Raw genomic sequence first — 21660 nt, 5'->3', positions numbered from 1 at the left:
ATGGAATATATACATATTAGAGTACTACTCAGCAGTAAAAAACAAGGACTTCTTGAAGTTTGCAGGCAAATGGATGGAAATAGAAAACACTATCCTGAGTGAGGTAAGCCAGACCCAAAAAGAGGAACATGGGATGTACTCACTCATATTTGGTTTCTAGCCATAAAGGACATTGAGCCTATAATTCGGGTTCTTAGAGAAGCTAAATAAGAAGGAGAACCCAAACTAAAACATATAGGCATCCTCCTGAATATGTTCAGTTTTCTATGAAATCTCACAAGCATCCTCTCCAGGAACCCTGTAATTGACTCATGATTTACCTTGTTAATTGGCAATCCCATCTCAGGCACCTCTGGACGTACCCTCTCATATCATTTATTGCAAAGGGAGAAGGGGGAAGAATAAAGATCCTTAGCAACTATTTGAGATAAGTTGAGAGCCACCAAAATCACAGTGGCTCACTCGTGCCTGTAACCCCAGCACTTGGGAGGTTGAAGCAGGTGGATAAAGTGTTGAAAGCTTATCTTGAGCTGTGTAGCAAGTTTAAGGACAGCCCGAGGTACATGAGATCCTGACCAAAAAGAAGAAGAAGAAGAAGAAGAAGAAGAAGAAGAAGAAGAAGAAGAAGAAGAAGAAGAAGAAGAAGAAGAAGAAGAAGAAGAAGAAGAAGAAACCAAATTAAACCAAGCAAATCATATTTATGGCTCTTGCTCAGAAACTTAAGATCCAGTGTCTCCCAGGAAGCCTGTTTATACTTGAGTATGTCTTATCCCCTCACATACACTATGTCACTCTGTTAATGTCTGTGCTAAAGTCTGTTAAAAGGCTCTTCTTCATGAACTCCAGCTCTATTTAATTCTGGCTTACCTGAAATTCTTTACTGCAGAAAACTCCCACTTCACCTCAGTAACAGCCTCCATATAGGGCTCCCTCGGCTGAGGCAGGGAGCAGCAGAGAAGTAGAAAGTCTCAGGCTTTAACCCACAACTACTGCTGATGCTGCATTGTAAAAAATAGATCATGAAGGTGGACACAAAACAGGACACAGGCACTGGAACTTTACCCTGTAAGCCACAGCTTTGTGGTGATACACAGTTTACTAGGAATGGGTTAAATTAAGATATAAGAGTTAGCAAATAAGAAGCTAATGGGCCAAGCAGTGATTTAAATAAAAAACAAAAACAAAAGTAGGAATACTAGGCTTGGTTGGCTATTGAGATGGTCTAAACCAGAACTAGAGGTAACAGTAGAAGTGCTGGGCAGTAGCTGGACCTCAGGTGCATTTTGAAATTAAGATGAAATGAGATTAGTTGCAAATAAGAGAGAGCTATAGAAGGACTTCAGAGAGTTTTAGCCTAAGAAGGAAGAATGGTAATGCCATTTACTGAAAATCCAAGACAAGGAAGAGCATATCAGTGAAGGAAATTACGTTCTTGACATCATAAGGATTTAAGATGCTTATTAGGTCTTCTGGGGAGATGCTGTGGGCAATTGTTTATGAGTGAAACTCAAAGAAGATGGGTCATATTAAGTTAACAAGTTGGAAGGTAACAATTTATGCAACAAGTACCAAAGCCAAGGAAATTCAGTATGGCCATCTAAGGACTGAATGTAGGTGGAAGTTGTGTAATGTAAAGATCTAAGCATCGAACTGTAGAACCCTTCAGCAATGGAACTTGAGAATAAGGAAAATCAAACAACGGAGACTAGCAAGAGTAAGCTGTAGAGTAGAAGACAGTGCCTCTGGATGAGGCGAGAGACCATCAGTTTTGAAGTTGCTGATGAATGTGAAACTTGATCATTGGCTATTGGATTCAGCCATGTGATGTCACTCATTATCTGGACGAGTATTGGTTTGTGAAAGAAAACCTGGAACTGGGCTCAAGAAACCAGAATGGTGTGTAACGGAAGTGACAAATAATAAGAATTCTCCGTTGAGCTTTCCCTGTGGGAGAAGAATGGAAACAGATGTGTGTCAAGGAGTCAACTAGTGATATACTTTGTTGTTTTCAGCTCTAATTTTTCTGTGTATATGTGACCATGATACAAGTAAGTTCTGAATTTTATTTTTTATTTATGTGATTCTATATCATGAAGTTTTCTATATGACCAATCTCTACATTTGCACTTCTTGATTTTACAACATTCTGTTGTGTTGTACTTCTTGTGATCATTTTCCCCACTTTGAGACGTTTAGATTAAACTAGTCAGGTGTATGCTTGCCTTTTTATCCCATTAGAATTATTTCTCCCAAAGTAAGCACACAAATTTAAGTAATGTATGTTACTTATTCTGTCCTCTCTTTAGACGTCTGCTCATGTTGCTCTCTTTCCCTAGTACTTGTGGGATTTTCACAGTGAACGTGTCTTTTCTTAAAATTGATGGAGATACTTCATGCCATGTCTCTCTTATCTTCTTCTTTAGTAGTTGTACAAGACAGAGAAGAATGCAATGTAGTATTTTGGATCACAGACATATTGTAGAATGTATCATCTAAAAAGCTTGGAGAGGAGGGTGAGGTCTATTATTGGGTCATAGACTCCAAAGCACATTGGGGCCACCTTGGGACCTTTGAGCAATTGCTACCCACAAATTTCATGGAGATTCACTGACACAGACTCTCTGAAATCATACCCACATATTTTAAAATTTTTATCAGGCCACTAAGTAGGTAGCTCAAACTAAGAACCAGCATATTAGATGGTAGAAGGGTATACTAAAGCCTCCTTCTTTTCCCTTCCAAAGGTTCATTTCTTTTAAATCAAGTTCCCATAAAATCTGGGGCTAAGTGAAAGTAGTGGTCTTTCTGTGAATGAAGCTGAGGCAAGACTGACCAGCGAGTCTCTGAAAGCTTGCAGATGGTATACTATTGAGCAAAAGGAGTTTAAGGCCTGGGAGCTATTGGCCTGTAAGTCTAGTATGTGGTGCTTACAATAGTCTGACTCCCAGGTTCTTACCCCACCTGCCTTACCTGCCCTTCCAGGACCTCACTGTGGCACACCTAGCTTGTTACTGTCAAAAGTTCTTGACATTTGTGTCACTACAACAGTTTTATATTGGGCTCCTTAAGATGGTTGTGTTTCCTGTTATTATGTCGTGTGTAGTTGACAACTTTTCTAGTCAGTTTGCCACTGTGAGATATCACGGCATCTCTGTGACTGGTGCCAGCACTGAAGAACAAATATTTCATGAATGAGTCAAACCACAGAATGAAAAGGGATGGTTTTGGATAATTGGTTAAAAGTTTAAGTTGGACGGTAGGTGACTCCTGTAGTGGTTTAGATTGCAAGGCTAGTTTCCCCAGGGCATCTTCTAAAGAAATGCATTTGTGTTTTATTCTCTAGTGATGTCATCATTTTGTAAGAACCTTCATGGTTCAGCCCCATGTCTCGTCTTTCTTTCTTCTGATAGTGCCTCACAAGAAAAGGAAAGGTCTGTTTTCCCACTGCTATGTATGTTCCAACTGAGCATTGTTGATAAGGAGATTACTACTGGGGGAGAAAAAAAAAATCAGAGAAAAGGCGCTTGAGGCCTTTGTCACCTATCTGCCTGATCACTGGTCTACAGGGTCACATCTTACTCTTGCTGTTTTGTGACTTCTTCACTTTCCTTGGATCGTGAAACACATCTAGATCTGTGGTTCTCAATGTGTGGGTCACAACCCTTTTGGTGGTCAAATAACCCTTTCTCAGGGGTCATTGAAGACCATTGGGAAGCATAGACATTTGCATTATTATTCATAGCAGTAGTAAAATTACAGTTGTAAAGTAACAATGAAAATGATTTTATGGTTGGGGGTCACCAGAACATGAGGAACTGTATTAAAGAGTCACAGGATAAGGAAGGTTGAGAACCACTGATTTGGATCCTAGGTCACAATATGGCTTGTGGATTTTCTTTCCTGAAACCATTTGAGACTGTTCACCCAGAAAGGAAAATGTATTCTATTTAAATATGAAGAAATACGTTCATTGTTTAGCGTGATAATTAGTGCTCTCTCCCCCTTTCCCTGCTGGAAACATTTCATCTATATTTCTGTTTTTCTCTTCTAAGTTCTGACATCAGGAAGGCTGTTGTGTGGATGCTTCTGGAATGAGTTATCCTAAGAGTGGCTCAAATGTATGACGGACTTTAAATTACTTGGCTATCCTGTCAAGCTCTTTATTGAAGTCATCCTCTGTTGTCTGCCACAGACTGGGGTGGCTTAAGCCACAGGCATTGATTTCCCATCATTTTCAAGCCCAAAAGGTACAAGGACAAGGTGCTGGTACACTGAGTTCACAGCAAGAACCCTCTTCCCATCTGGCAGGTAGATTTCTCTTGCTGTGAACTCAGGTGGCTCTTCCCTGCTGCAGGAGTATGCAGAAAGGGGAGCTCTCTTGACTTCCTTCCTATCAGAGCATTGATTCCATAGCGAACGCTCTGCCTTCATGACTTGATTACTTTCCAAAGGCCTGTCCTAAAACCACCATGCTGTGAGTTAGATTTTAATATATGAACTGGAGACAGGGGCATAGTTCAGCCCACAGTATCCTCCATCAAAAGAGAGATAGCCCTTGTATTTCTGATATGGAATAAGATAGAAAACGGCAGGGCTTTTCCTATAAACTCCATAGGCTTAGTCTTGTGGTCCTCTATGGTTAATCTAATGCAATGTTTTCTCCAATATTTCATCCTTTCAGCAAATAGACAGAATATGTGATTAGTGCATAAATTCATGTTCTCTACAGCGGTGTATCAGAAGAAGACCACAGAATCCTGTTTGCCATACTTAAAAGCCAAATGACCGCCCTCCTCTCTATTGTACACTGCACATTTATGGGTAAAACAGGGCTGTGGCTCATTGTGTCGTACATCACAGCAGCCCTGCTCACCATCAGAAGTGCGTATTCTTAGGCAGCAGACAAATTACCTAGTTAGTAAAATTTAGAACTGAGTGGGAGGCCTCACCAAATTAGCAGCATGTTTGGATTAGTAGAAATGCAGTGTGCTGCGAGTCCAGAGAGGCGAGCTAAGTATAAGTGCATTGTCAGCCATTCTTACCTAAAGCGTCTTAATACCATCATCCTCTTTCTTAGCTAATTCACTAAGTAGAGGAATTGTTTTTATATCTAACTTTGTCTCCTGTGTCATCACATCAACAGTGTAGGGTCTGGGTAATCAAGCTTTTACATGGAGCCCTTCAGAGTTGCCTTTTCCACATTCGCTGAAAATGGTTCAAGATGATACATCCATGAATAAGGTTTTCACAGACCTCATAGCTATCTTGGCTATCGATGAATGTTCCCGAACACCATTTTCCCTTTCCAGACCCTTTCATAGGGTCAACGCCAGCCAGAATTTCCATACATAAGGTCAGCCCCAGCAGTGTCTTTGAAGATACCAACTCCAGGGACTCACTAAGTGTCTTACGTTAAAAAAATAAATAAATAAATTCAGAGTTGAAGTTCCTCCCTTGGTGCTGAAGAGAAAACTGAAGTGGGCGGGTCTTGTCTTACAGGAGAATGCTGTGAATGGGGAGCACCTGTGGCTGGAGACCAACGTCTCGGGCGACCTCTGCTACCTGGGGGAGGAGAACTGCCAAGTCCGATTTGCAGTGAGTATGTCCCATGGTACCCATTTAGTCTTCCTGGGAAACAGAGGATGTCTTCGGATGGCGGGGATGGAAGGAGAGTGGTTCCCAGATATCCTAGGATGGGCTTGGAAAGGCTCTATCCTCATCGCATAGACCTTCTTGCTTGCCTTTAAGGTTTACAGCTTCAGAATCAAGCTTTCATAGCTCCAGGTTGTCCATTCTAATGACTTTAAGGCTTCGTTGGGTAGGCTACACATAGCATAGTGTGATGCCCAGTGCCACAGTGGTTGTGAGGGTGTTGTGGGAAGGAGTCAGAAAAGAGATGAATGTAGAGGAGGGAAGGTCATTTATGGTAGCTCGTGGAGTGGCAGAGGCCTGTGTGGAGAGGAAGGGGGCAGGACAGTGGCTATGGGGCATGGGATTCCTGTGATGCGGGTGGAAATGGGGTGTAGATGAGGTTTGCCTGTCTCCATACTGAGATCTGGAGAACACAGTTCCAAAAATGATTTGATAAATCAACAGCCAGGTGAGTAGGAGCAGCTTTTGCTTATTAAAACTCACTTTGTGCCCCTATTTAGTACAACCTATGTAGGGTTTAAACTTATCTTCAGGAGCTAGGTATGGGAGCTCTTAACTAAAATCACAGCACCGAGGAGGAAGGTTATAGGATGACAGATTTGAGACCAGCCTGGGTTACATCATTACATAATCTCGTTTTTCTATTACTGTGACAGAACATACTTTAGGAGTAATGTTGTGGGATCTGCGGGCTGTGTTCCTGCCACCCCAGCTCCTGGTTGCCTGGCTAGCTTATGCCCCGAAATAACAACACACAAACTGTATTCTTTTAAACACTGCTTGGCCCGTTAACTCTAGCCCTTACAGGCTAATTCTCATATCCTTATCAACCCATCTCTAATAATCTGTGTAGCATCAGTCTTACCGGGAAAGATTCAGCATGTCTGACCTGGCAGCTTGCTTCATGGCATCTGCCCGGGAGAGGGGAGCATGGCCTCTGAGCTCACTTCTTCTTCTTCCCAGCATTCTGTTCTGTTTACTCCTCCCACCTATGTTTTAACCTATGAGGGCCAAGCAGTTTCTTTATTATAATTAACCAATGACCTTCCTTTATCAGAGTAAAGGTTTATTAAGTTTACAATTCCAGGTCACAGTCCACCACTGTAAGGGAGTAAAGGCGGGAGCTTAAAATGTCTAGTCACACACACAATCGAGAGCAGAGAGAGAATGTGAGCCTGCATAGTTATTTGTTCTTAGTCCCCTTTCTACACTTGTATTGTCCAGGATTGCCTGCTTAGGGAATGGTGCCACCCACAGTGGGCTGGGTCTTCCTGCCTCAGTTAAAGTCATTAAGACAACCCCATAGACAATGCCCACCAGCTAGCCTGACCTAGACAATCCCTTATTGAGATACTCTCTTCTCTGTTCCAGATTGTGCCAAGGTAATAATTACAATTAAACATTAAATTATAAAAAGACAGAAGATATAGCAAAGTAGTAGAATATTTGCTGAGCATGTATAAAGCCCTAGGTTTGATTCCCAATCACGAAAAAAAGAAAATAAACCATGAAGAAAGATCAGTGACCATACAGTAAGTCATGGAGCAACTGAAAGTTTAATGTTGAGAAAGTAGAATTAATTTTTGCCTACATTTTAAAAATTAACCCAAAATTAGAGTGACAGAAAACTTGGAATAGTAAAGAACAAAGAAGAGAAGACTTCCTTCCAATTTAAGAAAATGATGTCATAACATATAGAGGATTTTTATTATATTTTTATTATGCATGAAAATGGTCTGAGGAAAATGTAGGGCAATCAAATAATATGTGAACATGTTTCTGTAGCAAAGAAGACTGAGCTTCTATAAGAGCTTCTAGAAGAGAAAGGAGCCTGAGGGCTTCTGGGTTGCTAAAACTGCCAAGTCTCAAAAACCAACACTTTCTCCAACACCGTGGCAGCTTTGGTCCCCTTATTAGTAGATAATTGTTTAGAAAAACTGTGCTGCTTTTTTAATGGAAGTCAAGTGTGTTTAATGGACATAGGGAACAACAAAAGGCCCTGGAATGGCTCCAATGAGCAGGCTATGGATCTGAAGACTTGGATTTGAGTCTCCGTGTTTCCAACCTCTGTGTGACATTGAGGATTCATGACCTTTGGGTCATGGCTACCTTCTAGACAGAAAAAGAAAGGAGGATTAAATTGCTTTTAATTTTGTTTCTAATTTGGATCTGTAATTAATCGTTTGCATTTTTTCTAAAATCTTGTTGTGAATTCGATTGATTTAAATATCAGCATTTCAACTTTATGCATATGTAGTTTTAATTAAAGTATAATTGCATGGGGTTTGATTAAATTAACCAAATCTGCGAGAAGCTCAGCTGTTTGGACTAAAATGCCATAAATAATGAATTAACATGAAGGTCTTAGATAATTGTATAAACATTGGTCTTGGGATAGCAGATAATATGAAATGGAAGAAAGGAAGGCGAGCTTTGCATTGCACATGCGCTCTATGGATGCAACAGGTGGACTGGCTCATTACCTAGTCCTGCCCCTCTCCAGACTGCTCCCCTTGGTCCTTTTCTGGGCACTCATTTCGGGACAGCTGCTTGCCACACTTCTCTTGACAAATATATTAATTAATGACAGGCACCTCCTTTTCCCAGCATGCCCCTAGGTAGGGCAGGCTGATCTGGAACTGACTGGGTAGCTGGTGCTGAGATCCTTCTGCCCCAGTTGCCCTAGTGTGGCAATTACAGGTGAGCCATCACACCCACCTCCATCCTGTTCCTCCTCTCTGTGCACAGTGAGCGTTTCTATCCATCATTGCTTGGCCACCAGGACCTCTAGGCCAGGAGAAACACAAGGCGAGTAAGGAGGACGCTAGCAGGCGATCCAGGGTGGGGCTGTGAGAACTCTGTGCCCTTTCACCTCCATCTTTGACCTTACTACAGGCACTTAGCCCTCTCAACCCCATTTAAAAAATGTCAGCAAGATGAAGAGCTATCTTCCGAAAAGATGTTGCTTAAGCCAAGTCACAAACAAATGAGGAGATGGGAAATGCCCCATGTGTTTCCTCACGGCAAGGTCCTTACTGCTACTAAGTGGAGTCTCCTCCCCTGCGAAGTGGGGAAATGCTGTGTGAGAATTTGGTGCAGTGCACAGGCGGGATGCACTTGGCATAGGACTGCCATATGAATTGAAGTCGGAAATAGAACAGAAACAGACAACACACCAAAGGAAATATGTTGCCAGTCTATGTAGGAGACATAGAAACAAAGCAGCCCTGAGGAGGGAGTCAGCCTCATGGGCCTCTTTAATTAACCAAGGCTGATAAAGCCATGAGCCCTCCCATGGCTGGTTTAGGCTGGAGATGGCTAGTCACATGACCACTTGGTAGGAATGTGAATGAATCATCAGCGCATAGCTGGCAGTGTGCGGCAGAGGCATTCGGGACCTTCTAGCTCTCCACCCAGTTCAGAGTGTGATGTATGACCATGCTGAATGCCGCGATTGGGAGACATTGGAATGCGATGGAAGATCAGCAGGAGAGTGACCTAGTTGGTCCAGGGTATAGAGCTTTTTGATAAAGAAAACAACAATTAAGAAGGGAATGTGTAGAAAAAGGCCTACTGTTATTTAAAGAGCTGCTTTGAATTAAAGGGAAGTGACTTTCCATCCATAAGGAAGACAGAGTAGAACTCCAGATTCATACCCAGTGTCTCTAACAGCGGTTATGACCCTCCAGTGAGCATACAGTCCCCCTGAGGCACTTGTGAGCAATTTTACTATTCGCCTCCCTGCTCCAAGTGCTGACTCAGCTCTGTCTGGAGCAGGACTTTTAAGCAAGTGATTTTCAAGAAGCACCTTAGATACTGTGGTGTGGGTGGTACCCAAACCTAAGTCTAAGAGTCTGTAGCACAGACTTGTTCATTAGGGTACTTAGGCTCCTGGAGAAGTCGCTCTAAGGATATGTATGTTTAGGTGTGCTGTAGATGACTATCTTGCAAGGATGCTGGAGAGAGGTGATGGGTGCCTGCTTCCAGAAGACTTCAGACAAGGAAGATGCTCTGCTTGCAACTTCCATAGAAGTGAATACATTTTTGTGAAACAGCATACACATATAGATTATGTATTAGATTTATGCTTCTACTTTTATGCCATCTTTGAAGAATGGCGACCAGTCGGCGTTATTGTAGCCAGGTACTACCAGCTGACTTCAGTCAAAATAGAATGGCTTTGTGGGAGAGGAAGGAACCCTTCTCTGAAGACAGACCCTTCCCACCTCACCTTTTTTTTATCACATGAGGTTGACAAAGAAATCCCTGTGGCTAGATGTGGACGGAGGCTGTTTCACAGACATGGAAATTGTGCTCATTATGTGTGAGGGGGCTTGAGGAGAGAGACATTTTTAGAGAGAAAGAAGAACACGAGAAAATTAAGAGGCAGAAGGAAATCATTAGAGCAAGGCAGCCGTCATGGTGTGTGAGCACACCGAAGGTGTTTGTCGTCAGAAGGAATAGGCAGGGTGTAAAGGACAGATGGGCTTGGCTATGCCTCCATGATTCTGAACCAAAACAGGGAGCATGCTATAAAGGTCAGAGAACGCACAAAGCGTGACCACATACTGTGTTGTCTAAACCAAGGCAAATTTAAAGGTGAACATGGGCTGCTGACGCCAGTGGCGCTAGAGGCCAGAGGCTTAATAAGAGCTGTATCAGGGATACTGAGATGGTCACCCTAATTTACACAGACATTGGGTCATCTATTTAAAACAAAAGCTGGGGCTGGGGATGTAGGTCAACTGATGAATGCTTGCCTAGCATGCATGAAGCTCACATTTAATTCCCAGCACTGCTAAACTTAAATCCAGGCATGATAGTGCAGGCATGTAAACTCAGCATTTGGGAGTGGGATGCAGGAGAATCAGAAATTCACGATTGTCCTTAATGGTATAATTAGTTTGAGGGCCATCCTGGGCTACATGTGACTCTGTCTCAATGAATAAATGAAACCCAGGATGTACTGCAAGGGCAGGGCTGCCTGCTGCTGTGTAGACTGATGCTTCTGACTGCTGCTGGCGAATGTGGCAGGCAAGGCAGCCACTGCGGGTGACTGGGGACTCTCAGGGAAGTGTTTGCTTTGGATCCTCAGTACTGAGTCACATTTTCTTGTGGATCTCGGGTGGCAACATTCAGTACTGTAGAATCTGTGCCAACATTTAATGGGATTAAAGTTATTCCCAAGTAATCAGATTTCCCAAATCAGTAATCTTACCTTCCTGTCTTCCTTCTTTCCTTCCTTGTTTAAGAGAACGTAATATACAGAGAATGAAATTGGAGCCAAAATCTCTCTGTGTGATTGCCAGGAGAATAACCTGAAGTACAGTTTCACTCTAGTTTGGTGATATTTATTTAAAAAAAATCTAATGACATTAATTAGTTAATTAATTAATTTCGGGGAGGCTAGGCTATGTAGCATGCTGGCATGAAACCAGAGAGAAACCTGTGGGAATCCATCTTACCCTTCCATCATGTAGGTTCTTTAGATCAACCTCAGGTTGTGAGCCTTTGTGTTAAGTCAACCGTCTTCCCATGCCAGATGAAATTTGCTTTATAGTCTTTCTGCATTCATTGATTCTCTTGCTGTGTGTACGTTGAGGATCCAGTACCACGGAATTTCACGAGTGTTGGGAATGCAAACTAGTTAGCTGCTACTGTGGCAATGCCATTGTTCAGTGGGAACTGGAATAGCAAGTATTCTATCATTGCGGTGATGGTATGCAAAGATGTACAGCCATGTGTCCCCAGATGATCTTAGCTCTGTTCTAGCCATCTATGGAGAACATGCTAGTGCACACCTAATTTCAGACTCAAAAGAGACATATATATCCATCTGCGGACTTAAACAGCAGCCTTGAACCTGTGGCGCTGGGCAAGCAGAAAGAGGTAGTGTGTGGGAGGAGAGAACTCCAGTGGGCTGCTTTAGGCTAGTGAACTGACTGAACTTTGACCATTATTTCACTAGTTTTTTGTTACCATATTTGTCTTTGTACATCTGAAGAACTATTACAGAGTTGCATTAGGGATTCTCAGTTGTGGATGAGTGTTGTAGTTAAACAATAAATGTCCCCCAGAGGCTCCTATGCTTGAATACTTAGTCTCCAGTTGGTGGCACTGTTTGGGGGAGGTTCAGGTAGTGCAGCCTGGCTGGAGGAAGTGTGTTGCATGAGGCTTTAAAATCAGGCGATGAAAGGAGACAGAGATAGAGACCCACATTGGAGCACCAGACAGAAATCTCAAGGTCCAAATCAGGAGCAGAAGGAGAGAGAGCACGAGCAAAGAACTCAGGACCCCGAGGGGTGCACCCACACACAGAGACAATGGGGATGTTCTATCGGGAACTCACCAAGGCCAGCTGGCCTGGATCTGAAAAAGCCTGGGATAAAACCGGACTCGTTGAACATAGTGGACAATGAGGACTACTGAGAACTCAAGAACAATGGCAATGGGTTTTTGTTCCTACTGCACGAAATGGCTTTGTGGGAGCCTAAGCAGTTTGGATGCTCACCTTACTAGGCCTGGATGGAGGTGGGTGGTCCTTGGACTTCCCACAGGGCAAGGAAACTTGATTGCTCTTTGGGCTAACGAGGGAGGGGGACTTGATTGGGGGAGGGGGAGGGAAATGGGAGGCAGTGGCGGGGAAGAATCAGAAATCTTTAATAAATAAATAAAAATTAAAAAAAAGGTTATAGCCTCGATCTACCTTCAGTTTGCTCTCTGCTTCCTGTGATCTCTCAGCTGCCTGCTCCTGCTACCGTGCCTCCCTCACTATTACGGACATCTAGTCATCTGTAAGCATAAGTCAAAATAAACTCTATCTTAAGTTGCCTTTGGCTGTGGTAACTTATTACAGCTACAAAAATGTAACTAATACAGAAACAGGGGTGTTGTTCTTGAGAACTTGATTTTGCTTTTTGTTGTTGTTTGCTTTCTTTCTTTCTTGTTTGTTTGTTTTGAGGAATGTGGAAAACATTGGACTAGAAAATTGTAAGCAGAACTCAACAGTTTATCCTAACAGAAGCCTGGAAGACTGTAGTGCTAGGAGTAGTATGGATTGTGGAGACCTGGGTTGGAAGTTTCAGAAGGAAAGAAGGATTTTATGAGCAACTGGGCTGAAGGCCACCCACAGGATGCTTTAGCAAAGAATCCATTTGCCTTCTGCCTGTATCCTAAGAACTTGCATGAGGCTAAATGAAAAGTAGTGGACCAGCTTCTTTGGTGGAAGAAATTTTGGGACAGCATCAGATGGAATCTTTAGCATGGTTATTATTATTAGTCTTATGCAGGTCTACAATAAAAACCAGCAAGTAGGGCGGAAATGAAATGCGCAGATCTTAGAAGAGAAGGCGAAAGGCCTCGGAAGAAAAGGTTCCAACCATGTCGTGTGGTGAAGAAAAGATTGTCATTGTTGAGGAGGTTAATGCCATTAAAGAAAAGCCTCCTACTCTGCGTTGAACTAGGAAAGGTTCCCCCAGGGAAAGACTCACCGTCTAACCTTCCATGTGGGAAAGGAAAAGGCCTGAGTTTCCCATATCTAGAAAGCATTACAAAGCTCCTATAAATATGAGCCAAGGGAGCAAGAGTTCTTCCCAAGTCGGCAGCCAAACTTGGCAGTGCCTTCCGTGTCACACTTGCTTTTGAGGCACGAGAGGTGCCAGAGTGAGAGGGTCGTGAATTCTTCCTCTGTGGTTTCAGAGAGCCACTGAAGCTGGGTAATACCAGGCAGGGTTAGAATCCCTGCAGGGAGCTGTGAGCAGCTGTTGCATGAAGCTGGGAAGGTAAAGCCTGGGCTGCAGTGGAAATCCAAGATGTGGGAAATGCCAGATCTGTGAGACATATGCCCAGGAGAACCACACACAAGGAGTATAACCCGCTTGAGGGAGGTGTATGTTGTAGGCAGCAAAGCTGAAGGGGAGGAGCTATTTAAGCTCTTTGCTAATAAAGCCCCTGATCCTGGACATGGAGCTACAGGATTTGATGTTTGCCCTGCTAGGTTTTAGGTTTCCTTTGGTTCTTCTTATGCTCACATTCCTTCCTTCTGGATGAAAGTGTATATTCTGTGCTTTTATATGTTGGGTGTATGTAATTTTTTATATGGGTGTCTTGGGTTTCTGCTGTTGTGATGAAACACCATGACCTAAAAATAAGTTGGGGAGGAAAGGGTTTATTGGGCTCACACTTCCATATTGCTTTCATCATCAAAGGAAGTCAGGACAGGAACTCAGATGGGAAGAACCTGGAGTCAGGAGCTGATGCAGAGGCCATGGAGGGCGCTGCTTACCAGCTTGCTCCCCATGGCTCGCTCAGTCTGCTTTCTTATAGAACCCAGGACCGCCAGCCCCAGGGTGACACCACCCACAATCAGTCACTAATTAAGAGAATGCCTTATAGGCTAGTTTACAGCTGGATCTTATGGAGGCATTTTCTCAGCTGAGGTTCCCTCCTTCAGATAACTCGAGCTTGTGTCAAGCTGACATGTATAACAGGGAAGTTAACAATGAAAGATTGCCTTTAGGTTCAAAAGAGACTTTTGATTTTCAAATAGTATTGAGAGACTGTTAAAGACAATTAGGACTTTATTTATTTATTTATTTATTTATTTATTTATTTATTTATTAAAGATTTCTGTCTCTTCCCCCCTGCCGCCTCCCCTTTCCCTCCCCCTCCCCCAATCAAGTCCCCCTCCCTCGTCAGCCCAAAGAGCAATCAGGGTTCCCTGCCCTGTGGGAAGTCCAAGGGCCACCCACCTCCATCCAGGTCTAGTAAGGTGAGCATCCAAACTGCCTAGGCTCCCACAAAACCAGGGTACCTTCATCAGGCGATGAAAGGAGACAGAGACAGAGACCCACATTGGAGCACCGGACTGAAATAAGGTCCAAATCAGGAGCAGAAGGAGAGAGAGCACAAGCAAGGAACTCAGGACCCCGAGGGGTGCACCCACACACTGAGACAATGGGGATATTCTATCGGGAACTCACCAAGGCCAGCTGGCCTGGATCTGAAAAAGCCTGGGTTAAAACCGGTCTTGCTGAACATAGCAGACAATTAGGACTACTGAGACCTCAAGAACAGTGGCAATAGGCTTTTGACAATTAGGACTTTTGAGTTAGACTAAATACATGTTGCATTAGGGTATGTCCAAGAGCCAGCCAAAGACGAGGGTGGAATGCTCACAGTTTGAATTATTAATGTTCTACATAAGCTCATGTGTTTTAACACTGAGTCCCCAGTTGGTGGCGATGTTTGGGAAGTTTTATGAGACTTTTAGGACTTGGAGCCTTGCAGGAGTTAAGTGTTCACCAAGGACAGTCTTTATTTATTTATTTATTAAAGATTTCTGCCTCCTCCCCTCCACCGCCTCCCATATCCCTCCCCCTCCCCCAATCAAGTCCTTCTCCCTCATCATCCCGAAGAGCAGTCCGGGTTCCCTGCCTTGTGGGAAGTCCAAGGACAGTCTTTCCCCATGTCTGGTTCACTTTCTCTGCTCAATGTATGTGGTGAGTGCTCAGCTCTCTGCCCATGCCTCCACTGCCACTACGGACTCTTCCTGGGACTGTAAGTGCCAAGAAACCCTTTCCTCTGTCAATCTCCTTTGGTGGTGACATTGTATCACACAAGCAGAAGGTAACAGATACAGTGAACTATCTAGTCACCTCTGACATTTCAATTTTTACTTTTGTTTTTAGAGTTAAAATTCCCAAGACAGATCTGCCTTGTGAGAGTCTTCCGTGCATGGAATAAAGTAGCAAGATCATCTTGGCAGGTTGTGTCCTGTCAGAGTAGAGAGCCTCTCATGAACTTCACAGAGGTCAGAACCAGTCAGGGAGACTGCCTTTGGCACCTGGCAGATGGTTACACCTTCCACTGTATACTCATGAGAGGTATACTGGTGTCACAGTGACCAGAACTCTTTGATGAAACCTTACTTGACAACCATGTGAAACTAGATGGCAGTCCTTTAGGATAAGGTCACACTAGGGGAGGGTACACACTAACTCTAGGTGAAGAGTATCCTTATGAGAAGAACACACACGGAGGGGACGATCTGACAATGGAGGCAGAGGCTGGACTGATGCAGGTACGAGCCAAGGACAAGGGGGCCAAGAAGCTGCTCTCAGAAGCTCTGGGAGAGGCACAGGAGCTTCCTCTTCAGCAGCGCCTTCGCCTGTGACGATGCCTTGATTTTTGTACTCTGACCTTGGTGACTTTGAGAGCAAACGTTTGTGTATCTTTGTCACCCAGCTTTTGGCACCGAGGGCACTGCTCAGAACTGAACACTCCAGCTGTCCTGTGAGTTGCGTTAGCTTGTCTAGCTAGACAGACGCCTCCCCTAGCACACAGGCTCACAGACACTCTCCAAGAAAGACAGCAGAGCAGTCTTGAGGATCTAGGTGGAGGGGATGCGCTTTTGGAGAAAGCAGGTCGGTGTGAGCTGCGAGGAGGAGTAGGTGGATGGGTAGGTGACTGAGTGCACGTAGGTTGAGTGAGAAGGAAAGAAAGCTGGCAGACTTCAGAACGCTCCTACCAGATATATCGTGTCTATTTTTAGGCCTGCTTCTGTCACCTTGTTTTTGTGGGGCGGCTGATGGGTGCTGTTTTCTTCCTTCATTCTTTCCTTATGTGTAAGATAGGGTGAAAAGCGCTAAGCCTCGTGACACCTGACCTTCGCTCGCAGCCATTTTCATTGTTCCTTATAACTTGACAAGCATAGTCTTCCTGGGAAAGCTAATGGGTTGCCCTTGGGAGGCTGTGTGACAGGAGATTGGCTAAGAGATTGGGATACACAGATCTATGTGCCAAAAGAACTGGGTGAAAACCCAAGACCTGCTTGGCTTCCCTGAGTCTTGGCCTCCTCTTTGATGACTGCCTCTAGCGTCAGAATCATGAAATGAGCGGGCGAGTTAGCCAATGGCCATACTCTCTGTCTTCCCCTTCTGTTCTTACTCCTAGTTCAGTGCCATTGACTTGGAGTCAACAATAGTCGGGCATTTTGTCAGACTTTGGTTTTAGCAAGGTCTAAATTTTAGTATGAATCCTCCTGGGGCTGCAACACCTTCATTTTGTTTCTGTGTGGTCTTTGTCTTTCCACTGGGCTCAAACATGTGCAGCAAATGTCAGTATCCCTTTATGGGACATGTCTCACAGTGTGTCTTGGGGAGTGTCAGAGGCCTCATTACTCTAGTCATGGGGTTCTATGACATCTGTCCACAGGGATGGCCTTGGGTTCTTGGAATGGAATTGGAAGAAGACTACAAGGGCAGCCACCATCTGGCATCTGTAAAGGAAAAGTTTCTCTTTCTGCTGCTTAAAATATACAATGAGGAGTCTGGGATGATATCTCAGTTGGTAGAGGGCTGACCTTGTAAGAAGGAGGACCTGAGTTTGATCCCTAGAACTCATGTGGTGGATGCCCTTGTAGTCTTAGCAAAGGGAAGGTAGAAACAGACAGGTTTCTCCAGGTTGTCGTCCTGCCATTCTCTCCTAATCAGTGAGCTCTGGGTCCTAGTGCAAGATCTCAGGCTCAAAAACCAGGATGGATGGCTTCTGAGGAATGATACCTGAGGTTCAACTTGGCCTCTAAACGTGCACACACACACACACACACACACACACACACACACACACACACACCAATGACCATGATCCCAGTCCCGCCTCTTTCATCTCAAGAAGAAGAGAGCTCCTGCTATATTGTTATGTATGTATGTATGGTACCACTAAGAACAATGATAAACTCATAGCCCAGCATGCACAGCTGGAGACTTTCCTTCCAGTTATGTATTCAGGCTGGCGGGTGTTTGCACTGAGCTCCCATGCTATACTAGGAGCGAACCAAGCCTCACCTGCTTGTGCTCTGCTCTGGGACCTCCACACAAAGGTTGGGTTGTCCAGCATGGCAGATTAATGAGCCACCCCCAGATGGCAGGCAGCTCGGCTGCAGTGGGTGCAAGCTGTCAGAAGGAGCCATGTGTTTGTGTGGCGGGAGCGTCCAGGAGGCAAAGCCAGCTTCCAGGGTTGTTTGGGTGCCAGCCTGAAGCCAACTCATCCAGGGACTGCCAAGGCTGCTGCCTGCCAGAGGCTGCTCCTCTATCAGGATGCTGAGGGTCTAATGAATCAAGATGATTCAGGGAAAGCAGAGCCAGTAGCAACAATGGTTTACAAAGAGATTTTCATAGACAGACTCTCGGCTGCTGATTTCCTTTGGCGGGGGAAGTGTGGGGGGAAAGGAAGTGGAGTCTGCCGTGAGTGGAAGTGGCATTGTCCTTTGTGTGTCTGGTGGACAGTGGCTGGGCATTTCAATGAGATCATCTGTTTGTGTGTTTGGAATAGCACAGGGGTGGTCCTTTCACAGCGGCTGTGAACCATTGTTACTGCCACAGCTATCGCCATGGGCGCTATAATTGCTGTCTGTACAGAATACTCCCCATGTGTACTGCCGTTCAGCCGGTTTCACACAGGAGAGGCAGGATGTGAAGTCTGGGGGACATTAAGATTTAGTCACTTAGGTGATCTGGATAAGGAGCCCCATTGTCCACTTGCTCAGCCTATTTCACTTCCAAATCATATTCTAGAGAGCACTAAAGTCACATGCAAAACTAACAGAGGATGTTATTTGCATAAGCAACCCTGTTTATACAATGCTAAATACCTTTAGTACATATATCAGTGTTAGGAACCTCAAAGCTGCGGCTTCTCTGAGTGGAGGGAAGATTGGGGGACCCTTGGCCAGCCCCTCAGAATGCCTGCCGGCGTCTCCTGGAATCTCAGTGTTCTATAGAGAATGACTTGGGAGATAATCCCATGATGCTTTGTAGTTTTCCCAGGACTCATGCCCGTGTCTGATCATTAACAATTAACCTGCAGGATGGTCATACCAGGAAATTTTCGTGCACTGAAAGGTAAAAGTCAAAATCACATCCTAAGCATACTCACAGCTTTGAAACTTGTTCTTCTTGTAGGTTTGTGCGGCTATTTTACCTTTATATTAAATTTTTATATTGAAGCAGAAGCACATGCACATGTGTGCATGTGTGTGTGTGTGTGTGTGTGTGTGTGTGTGTGTGTGTGTGTACCTTGAGCCTGAATAATTGTCTCTTCTGCAGTGACAATTTTAGATTGAGGCTATGTTTGTGTTTGTATGTTGGGGTGCATGTATATGAATCAGTTCTGTTATTGTTTGCTATTATATAATCCTGTTCCTCAATGATAAAGATAACTTGTCTCCAACTCAGTGTTGGGTTTGCGTGTCACACAGGTGATAGCCAGGTGCACAGAGCTGCTGTTACCCTTTCCAGAGTTTCTTCACGCCAATGGCCCAAAACAGTAGATTGTAAACAATATTCTTACTCTCTGCATGTTGACTGGTTGTGGGTCTCTGTATTATCACCATCTACTACGAAAAGAAACTTCTCTGATGAAGGTGGAGAGATGTGCCAACCTGTGGGTAGGAAGACAGAAACTGAGGGGGCTGTTTGTTACTATGTCATTTAACGGAATAATAACACGAAGGCCTATGCTCTAGCTAGGCACCATTTTCCCTCAGTTAACAGTTTCAGGCATGGGTTCAACTTGGATGGTGATTAACACAGAAATCCACAGCTTGTCAACGGAGAATAAAAACCGTGGCGTGCTCAGCTGTAATGGGATGTCTATGTCATCCACCCTCCTACCAAAGCTCAGGGATCATTTTGAAGAAGGGGCAGAAAAATCGTAAGGGACAGAGGAAGTAGATGCCTGAAGCAAGACAGCATTTTGGGGGAACAGCAGCCCAGTTGCATGTGAATTCACAGTGGGTGGGACTGCATGAACAATGCTTGTACAAAATCGAGCCAGCCAAATGCCCAGCATGGGTGGGGGAGGGGCTCAGGAAGTCCCACCCCTATTTATCTGCTGTTGGCACGTGATGGCTGCTGGGGTGGTGGCAGGGGAAATGGAGTCCATTTTTTCAGGGAAATGACCCTGGAGAGGCTACCCAGGCTCCACTAGATGGTCCTCCACTGTGCACTTACTGTCAGTGCTAAGTGGATTCGCTGGATGTTTTTAGAAAAGAGAGAGATCCCATGAAATTGGGAGGGAAAGATGGTGTGAGAGAGGAGGAGTTGAAGGGGAGGAAATCAAGGGTGGATTTGATCCAAACATATTATATACATGTCTGAATATTAAATAAAATAATTGAAACATTCTTATTGCTCCAAGACACTCAATTTTGGCATATCATCTGATTCTGCTGTTACTGAAAATGGTTAGCAGCTTCCAAAGTTGTTGTGTCTGTGTGTGTATGGGAGGAATCCGCTTGTGTGCTTGTGAGCGCATGGTCACAATAGCATGTGTGGAAGCCCAGAGGTCAACACTGGGTGACTCCCTCTAGTGCTCATTTAGCTCCCACTGTAGTTTTTGAGACCAAGTCTCCTATTGAGCCTGAAGCTTGCTGTTTTGACTATACTGGCTGACCAGTGAGATCCCAGCTTGTCTTCTGGGCAGTGCTGGGGGAGGCATGCACCGCCACTCCTGGCTTTTATGTGGGCCCTGGGGAACTGAACTCTGATTTTCAGATGTGTACATCAGTCACTTTACCCACTGAACTGTATCCCCAGTCCCTTATCTCTGTTTCATAGCAACATTTTGCTGTTGTCGCCCCTGCCTCTTAGACCAGGATGGAAATTATTTTAAAGCATCAGGAAATGGAAAAGCATGCCTTGATACCTTGATTTACCAGGAGGAGGGCGCTGTTGAGGTGGTGAATTTTGGAATTGAATGACCTGGCTTTGAATCTAGGCTTTGAGTAATAGAATATTTGTTATTGTTTTCAACTTCTTTAGGCCTGAGTTTCACGTCTGGACAGTATGGATCACATACAACGAACTTCTTATTTTTCCCTTAAGAATTATACAAGATAATGTCTACATAACAGCCTTGTGTTAAAACCATGAATATTCTATAAGAGGAATCACTACAGTCATTCCTCCTTGAATGGTATGGTTCAAGACTGTGAGCCCCTAAATATACCTAGAGTAGCCCTGAGACACTGTACCCATAGTATAATAGGCTTGTAGTGACTTAAAGTCGCCAGCTGTGTTTGTGTCATTGAGGAAAACCGAGGACAAGTTCTTATGTGGTGAAATAACCAGCCCTGCCAAAGTCATGCTGTCCTTGGGCACAGCTCCTTCGCTATTCTCCTCACCTTTCCCTAATATTTAAACAAATACTTGATGTCATTCATCCGTGTGTCTCCACTGCTAGACTGTAACCTCCATTTTGCTTGTGAATTTTGTGTTTGTGTTCTGGGTTCTCCAGCACTGAGAACAAGTGCTTTCGTTGATAATCACCCAGCAAGTTTTCAGAGAAGGAATGAATGACTCAGAGATGTGATGGTTGGAAGACATGCACACACAGACGCTTGTCCCTAGGTCAGTCTGACATGTAAATGCCACCACATGTACATGCTGGGATGTCTGAATTTCTGCTTTATCTTTAAGGCTCTTGAGAGAGAGAGAGATCCCACACTCACTACTGCCCTGTTTGGTCAGGGCTCTGCCTACTGAAAATCATTTTGCTTAATTTTCTTGGGTATTGGAGATTGCTTTCTGTCGTTGTCTTATAGATGGTCACAGTATGGATGCTGTTAGTTCACCCCTAAACAGCAGAGTAAATAAACCAATTTTATCAGATCTTATATATCTATCCTGATCTCTCTTGATTCCCCAATTGACCACTGGCAAAGAAAATAAGAACTGAATTCTAACACAGTGGCAGGAAGCGAACCTAGGATCCATCCTTACCTAGTCCTCCTTGGGCCAGCTGCCTAATCCCACAGGGTCTTTGTCCCTTACCTTTAAAGTGACTGAAAGGGGGCTGTATTTATAGTGCATATATCATACTGCTAGGCTTCCAATAAACCTCTGTCTCTGGAAGTGATATGGGCAAGTATGTGATTTAGAAAAAGCAGCATTTGCGGGGTTGGTGAAGATTTTCTCCCAGTCAGTGGGTTGCCTTTCAACGGGTTTT

The 21660-nt window shown here is 44.2% G+C and overlaps 1 protein-coding gene across 1 annotated transcript in view; it reads left to right on the top strand.

Annotated features, from left to right (window-relative positions):
• The window catches only part of Dgki (diacylglycerol kinase iota), a 301404-nt gene that overhangs the window by 10602 nt on the left and 269142 nt on the right, over positions 1-21660 (top strand). Inside the window, exon 2 of the mRNA XM_050148045.1 lies at positions 5500-5595. The gene's annotated coding sequence lies outside the window, so the exon portion shown is untranslated. The remainder of the gene's footprint in view (positions 1-5499; positions 5596-21660) is intronic.

This window comes from Alexandromys fortis, unplaced genomic scaffold, assembly GCF_014885135.2.
Source record: "Alexandromys fortis isolate MF-2015 unplaced genomic scaffold, M_Fortis_MF-2015_v1.1 scaffold_57, whole genome shotgun sequence".
Classification (NCBI taxonomy): Eukaryota; Metazoa; Chordata; class Mammalia; order Rodentia; family Cricetidae; genus Alexandromys; species Alexandromys fortis.
Note: the sequence above shows the minus strand (reverse complement) of the source record. Positions and strands in the feature narration are given on the sequence as shown.